This window comes from Lactuca virosa, unplaced genomic scaffold (genome assembly GCF_052849685.1).
Source record: "Lactuca virosa cultivar CGN04683 unplaced genomic scaffold, Lactuca_virosa_CGN04683_v6 scaffold_19, whole genome shotgun sequence".
Taxonomy (NCBI): Eukaryota; Viridiplantae; Streptophyta; class Magnoliopsida; order Asterales; family Asteraceae; genus Lactuca; species Lactuca virosa.
The window spans coordinates 255,921-261,662 of record NW_027629977.1 but is presented as its reverse complement, the minus strand read 5'-3'; positions in this window follow the sequence as shown (position 1 = coordinate 261,662).

Sequence of the window (5,742 nt, the reverse complement as noted above, 5' to 3'; positions counted from 1 at the left end):
GCCTAAAGATTTGGCAAGTATTCATGATGTCTTTCATGTGATTTATCTGCGCAAATGCTTAAGCATGTATGATGAAGCAGTTCCATTATCCGAGGTGAAACTGGATAATAAGTTAACTTATGTAGAAGAGCCTGAAGAAATTGTAAACGAAAGAACGACTAAGCTACGTAATAAAGAAGTAGAGTTAGTGCTTGTCAAGTGGAAACACCATCGAGGCTCGAACTATACTCGGGAGAATAATAATGAGATAAGAGCGAAATATCCCCATTTATTTTAATCGATGTAATTTCGGGGACGAAATTCTCAAAAGGAGGAGGTATTTGTAACATACACGTTTTGAAATCGTGTTTTAAGTAAATAATATTATGAAATATTATGTGATATTGAGTATTGAGTTCTAACAGATAGTTTTTACTAGAAATAAGGTAAAACTATGTTTAGAATCACTCGGAAAATATTGGAAATCTTATGAGATTCCAATTAAAAGTTAAAATATCGAAATTTAAAGAAAATATAAAATTTGAAATAAGTAAAATTTTATTATTGAAAGTTGTAGATAATCTCGTTAGAAACATTTAGGCGAAAACCTCATCGAAATCTGAGTTATAACGAAGAAGTTATGACCAATCGAAGATCCGCGACAAAACCGGCACGGTGCCGAATGACATAAAAAGTGAATTTTTAATAAACTACTTTTTAGCCTTAGTGATCTAAATGAAAGTGGTAGTATTCGTTAAACCGAGAATTTTGATAAAAAGAACGCCAAAATCTGACTTCGTATGAGGAAGTTATGATTTTTCTAAGTTTCAGCTTAGCAGTAGACAGCTAAAAACTCGAATTTTAGATCGAGTGATTTTTAGCCAACACAACCTAAACGATAATCGAAGATCTCGTGAATAGTAGTACAACGGTAAAAAGTCTGACGAAAACGGACGTCGGATGAAGAAGTTATGAATTTTTAACGGATTTTCCTCTCCCGGTCTGTTAAAAATAATAATATTAAAAATAAAGTCAAAATTAGCCGACGAAGTCTAAACGAAAGTCGTAGAGCATAATATTCCCTACGCGTGCAAATAAAGAACGTCAAAAACGGAGCCCGTATGTGAAAGTTATGGATTTTAGAAGGATTGGGTGCAATTTTCGAGAAATTCGCATGGATTGGATCCGGTCACGTGATCCTCACATGCATACCTCGTGCCCGACTCGCATGTCGCTTGCTGATTCGACCTAGGGTGTGGTCCAATGACCTTCCGATGCGCATTGCTTCTGACTTGCCCCGTGTCCGAAGTGCTGGACCAATCCGAAGTCGGCACGCAGCCATCTCGCATCCGAGCCTCGCCCAAGCTGCCATCTGTTCCGAGCCTCGCAGCCACCTGCCCTCTCCCCCTTGCTTCGGATCTGGACCTCGCTACTATAAATAGTAGTTGCGAACCCTCCCAGCTAAAGTTAGGAAATTTGCCCTTTTTCACCCTTTTTCCATATTTTCACTACTTTGACATCCCCCGAAGCCCCGGGATTATTTCCAACGCCCGAAACACGCCCCGAAGTTGCCGAGAAGCCCGAAAAATTTATTTTTTCGGTTTTTAAGCTCTACCTTCGCAGAGCCCGGTTTTCAAGAAGATCCCGGTTTTCAACGAAGAAAGCTAATTATAGTAACGAAGTGCTGCCCAAATTACTATTTTAACCCCCGGTCATTTCATGGTGAGTTTAATATATAGGAACAATTGTATGTTCTGTGTTATATGTGCTACGTGCTTTTCAGTGTTATTATTCCGGTTTATTTTCCCGTGTTATTTTTATTCGTTATCTTTAATAGCAAAAGAAATACCTTTGACCATGTGATCAGTGAAAGGACTTAGCCTCTGGCCATGTAGAACATGTCTCCGTAAGAGAATGATTTCTATTCTATGGTATTGGCAGAAGGTTAGACAGGGCTATAAGCCTGAAATCTACCAAAAGGTTAATCCGAAGTTGTATGTCTTCTGTGCCATTTGGGCCAAAGCTTTATTGACGTATATCAAGTATGGAAATTGTTATGTCTCATTGATTGTATATTTTTAAATCAAATCAATGATTGATATGGAAAGTTTGTCACATGATTCACATATGCCTTTGTTGTTCCTTGATCCTCTTTGCCTCTGCCATATTGAAGTATATATATGGCATAACGTTATATTGTATCTATTATTGAACTCACTAAGCGTCACCGCTTACCCCTCTCAGTGTTTAACTAATTTGCAGGAGATAAGCATCCAGTATAGTTATATACTGATAGATGATTTTTGAATAGTTTGAAACTATTTTATTGATAGAAGATTTTCGAATAGTTTGAAACTATTGTATTTTGCACTCCCATGTGTATAAAACTATATAATCCTGGGAAGTTATGTAATATATAACACTTTGAAATAGTTGGTTTCTATCCAGTAGTTTGTAACCACTTTATCAATATAAAATATTGTTTTTATGAATATGCATGTAGCGTGTTTCAGAGTAACAATTGTCATGTATGAAAGTGTGGGTCTTTCACAGCGTCAACTCGTCGAGTAGACCTTAAAACATGAGATCTAATTGGAATAAAAATGATACCTGACGGTTGGGATGTTACAGATCATAAAACCCATGGGTATGGATTTGGGTTATACCTATGACTCTTGGAATCCTAAATATAATTATAAGCTCCGTAACTTAAAAACGCCACTTGAAGTACTTGTAGTTCTTGGAGTTCACGGAGGTGTTTTTGGTGCTTGGAAATTCTCTCTCAAGAGTCACCTTTTTCCTAGGTGAGTTGTGATTCCATATCAGGTGCAACACTTGGGGCACTAAGTTCTTAAAGGCCAAAGTCTTTCTAGTAACATCAACAACATCAAGAGGTATGTCTAAAACTTGTTTTTATTATACATATGTTATTGGCATGCTAGTTATAGGATTAATGCTTTAGAAACATCATTACATGTATAATTAGAGAATACATAGATGCAAGAAATTTAGGGTTGTATGTGCACCATAGGATGTTGTAGTATACTAAAACCCAACAGAACATAGTGTGCATGCTTGGATCATGGGATAACTATTGTTTTAATTCAAGTATTAAGTTGATTATTTGAAACATTATACAATGAATAATGTGTAATCGATATGGTGATTAAATAATAAGTGTTTTATTTATATTCAAAAGTTTTGAGACCATATTAGATTAGATTATTCTTGTGTTTCACTTCACATGTTTTTACTTCCCGATTAAGTAGGTCATTTAAACATCCACAGTCAATCATACTTTGGAAGTAAGTAATGAGGTAAGACTGTTATGAATCTGACTGTAGATTGTCTAAAGCGTTTAGACATAACACAAGTTTGTTGCGGTGTTCATAGGTACTTCTGTAATAAGATTTGAGTATTGGACTAAACCCACGCTCATCTGAATCACTTCATGGATTTTATCACGAGTGATTGTGAGACGATAATATCTATATTCTTCAAACGGGGACATATAGTTGTAGTTTACAAGTCGGTTGCACATTGATAATATGTAAACGCACGAGTAACTTGGTGTTATAAACCGTATTGTTGTGTGTGATTTGATGAGTAAATTGAGCAAGCATATGAGTCAAATTCTATCCATTCCTTCTACCCAATGTGGCATAAAAGCGATATCTGTGGGCCCCTCGATGATTTAGTGATGACACCCTAAGCACTTGGCCAAGCCTGGACTGATTTGATTTGTTCAATTAGTCGGTCGTCATAAATCGGAAATCAGGAAAAAACACATAGATAGAGAGAATGATTATAATCCATGTCTCATGTCTATAATATCTTGTAGAATGGAGGAATATATGATCCCTGATCTAATGGACGCATCAGAGTTCGACAACGACTTTTGAAAGCTACGATTGTTAATCGGATTTTGAAGTCCTGCTTACAATTATAGTTATTAGACTTATCCAAGTGGGAGACTGTTGGATTAGGTGTCTAAGCCCATGACTATATACCCTCGTACTTTAATTTTGACGCTAATTTTTATCCTTTATTAATTATACATTTATAATTAAACAATAAGCATATAAATTCACATAACTCACAAAATACTCAAATATTTCATCTTTATTACATCAAAAAGAGTTACAATAGTTGAACTAGACTATTACATCATCTATTAATGCTTAGCCCCGAAACCCGGGCGTTACAATTCGCTCCCCCTTAGGATGATTCCGTCTCGGAATCATGCATCAGCAAACAGATGTGGATAGCGACTCATCATGTCATCCTCTGTTTCCCAAGTGAGATTCGGCCCATTCGAATGTTTCCATTGGACTAGCACTAAGTCGACCATCTTGCGTCGTAACTTCTTAGTCTTACGGTCAACAATTGCCTCGGGCTCTTCAATCAGCCTCTTGTTTTCATCCATTCTTAACTCTGAGATCGGAATTATGTCGGGAACTTCTCCCGTGAATTTCCTCAGATAACACACATGGAAAGTTTTATGAATACCATCTAAATCTTCGGGTAATTCGAGCTTGTAGGCTTGGTTCCCAATCTTCTGAAGAACTTTGAATGATCCAATAAACCTTGGACTCAACTTTCCTCGTTTTCCAAATCTTATAAGTCCCTTCCACGGTGAGACTTTAAGCAGAACCGAATCCCCAACTTCGAAGGTCATCGGTCGTGTTTTCTTGTCATCATAGCTCTTCTGGCGATCCTTAGCTGCTAACATTCTTTCCCTAATCACCTTCAGTTTCTCAGCAGTCTCATGGACTATCTCGGGGCCCATAAAATTCTTTTCTCCGGCCTCAATCCAACAAGACGGCGTACGACACTTCTGTCCGTACAAGGCTTGATAGGGTGCCATCTTGATGCTTGAGTGGAAACTGTTGTTGTAGGAAAATTCTACCAAAGGTAAGTGCTCGTCCCAATTACCTTGGAACTCAAGGGTACATGCTCTTAGCATATCTTCAAGCGTTTGAATCGTTCTTTCACTCTGACCATCTGTCTGCGGATGGTAAGCTGTACTCAGACACAACTTCGTGCCCAGTTCCTCTTGTAGACTCCTCCAAAACCTCGACGTGAAACGACTATCATGGTCGGATACAATCGTTAGAGGAACACCGTGAAGTCTCACAATTTCCTTCACGTAAGCATTTGCAAGCTTATCCATAGACCACCTTTCGTTGGCTGCTATGAAGTGTGCACTCTTAGTGAAACGATCCACGACCACCCAAATCATGTCGTGACCGTTCTTCGTCCTGGGCAGTTTAGTCACAAAATCCATGGTGATGTCTTCCCATTTACCCATGGGTACAGGTAATGGTTCTAAACTCCCGTATGGTTTCTGATGTTGTGCCTTAACACTCGCGCATGTTACACACTCGGCCACATACTTCGCAACATCGAGCTTCATCGTCGGCCACCAGTAGTAGGGTTTTAGGTCCCTATACATTTTTGTGCTACCGGGATGAATTGAGTACATGGTCTTGTGAGCTTCTTCCATCAGAAGATCTCTTATTCCTCCCGTCTTCGGTACCCAAATCCGATCTTGGAATACCTTCAGTCCTTGACGGTTTGTACCGAACACAAATGTTTTGCCCAAACGTTCTTCCTTTCGGTCATTCTTCTCTGAAGCTTTTTCTTGAGCTTTCTTGATACTTTCCACAATTGTCGAGACAACTTCAATTCTCAACACTCTTGGTCTTTTCCTTTCAAGATTGACTTTCCGACTGAGAGCATCAGCAACAACATTTGCTTTAC